This window comes from Halyomorpha halys, unplaced genomic scaffold (genome assembly GCF_000696795.3).
Source record: "Halyomorpha halys isolate HHAL.00 unplaced genomic scaffold, Hhal_1.1 Scaffold1741.1, whole genome shotgun sequence".
NCBI classification, from domain to species: domain Eukaryota; kingdom Metazoa; phylum Arthropoda; class Insecta; order Hemiptera; family Pentatomidae; genus Halyomorpha; species Halyomorpha halys.
Genome location: NW_027106797.1, coordinates 92,544 through 94,064, shown reverse-complemented (window position 1 = coordinate 94,064; position 1,521 = coordinate 92,544). Strand labels below are relative to the sequence as shown.

At 27.5% G+C, this 1,521-nt stretch overlaps 1 long non-coding RNA gene across 1 annotated transcript in view; it reads left to right on the top strand.

Annotated features, from left to right (window-relative positions):
- The window catches only part of LOC106690492 (uncharacterized), an 823-nt gene extending 482 nt beyond the window's left edge, over positions 1-341 (top strand). The window contains exon 2 of the long non-coding RNA XR_001344628.3: positions 86-341. This is a non-coding gene — a long non-coding RNA (uncharacterized lncRNA). The remainder of the gene's footprint in view (positions 1-85) is intronic.
- Positions 342-1,521: the final 1,180 nt, after the last annotated feature.

Sequence of the window (1,521 nt, the reverse complement as noted above, 5' to 3'; positions counted from 1 at the left end):
AATCAAGTAATAAGTATATATATGTTTGTTCTAAATTACTAAGATTATTCCATTTCTAATTCATTAGTAATAAAATGTTTGGCAGGTTCAAGCAATGCCAGGCAGTCCCAGGAAGGAGGTCGCGCGGAAGCTAACATTGAGCAAAGAGGAGGCACTAACACCAGTAACTTCGCAATAGCTGATCAAGGGGACCAGTTTCAGGGTGTAAACAGTTAGGATGGTCAGTGTGTGTAATAGAAGAAGCTGTTGGTTCTCTATTCCTGCAGCTGTACAAGTATAATTATATAGTTACATCAATTCAATAAAAATGTATATGTTTGAATAATATAATTATACAAGAACGGATGTATTTTATTCACCTTTATTGTATGGGATAAATAAGAATCAAATTTCGAAAACATAGTCTGTAAAATAGTCTTGTCAACAAATGTTTTTCTGAACAAAAAAACATAGAAGTTTTTTTTACTTTTCATCTTCGAAAAATATTTAGTTTTAAGTCGAAAATATATCTAAATGTTTTTATTTTAAACAGTTTTTTGAAGGTTAGATGACTGAACAATGGTTCACTAATACATGGGTAACTTACCTAACCTTGTTTGAATATAATTAAACTCGTTAAGTATTCTTTACAATTATGTAATCATACTTAAAAACTAAACTTCAAATTTTGTCTATAATAGAAGAGCTATTCAATTAACTGATGATTTTAATTGCTAATGTGAATATTTGAATTAAATTTTTCAAGTTTTAGAACTATCTCAACGTTATGTTTCCGAAAATGTACCTGTGTAAATAGCAAAAGTTATGTAAAAATGTTCTAAAATTTCACATTTCTTGTTCTTCTGCTTAGCTTTTCAATTGTGTATTTAAACACGAATGTACAATTATCTAAAACACTAACAAGCATTAAGACAGTGTACAAACACTTTTAATAGTGTTTCAATTTTCTAGATATATATATTAATATTAAACAGATTAAATGATTTTTGATTTAATAATTATCAAATTTTGTTTTTAAAATCCCTGGATTCACAACAAACTCTAGCGGAAGAATGGAGGACTACCAACATGGTGGGAACTAAAGTTAAAAACAATGACAATTATCGTTTTCAAGCTTCTTCTAGAGAGACTTTTACCTGGATCATGTCAATTCTAAATCATAAATTAATTAAGAAAAAAATAAAAGAAATTAAAATGAATAAATAGTGGCATGTATGAGTTTATAATATGCAAAATTCTGTTGGATCATTAAATTTTCGGAGCAGAAATAAAAATTTGGCCCAAAAGCTTGTGCAGAAAAACTCAAAACATTGCTCTAAGAATAATTACACTGCACATTTGAGTGCCAATTTTCTGGCATAAAATGGTTTAATCACTAAGCTATAATACAATCATCAAAATAATAAGTTGTGATATAAAAATAAAGACAATGGTACTGAAGTTTCAGACACGATATTTGTAAATGTTTTAAGTATTTTATATAATCTATATATGTATAATTTAAACAATAAAAATATTTGG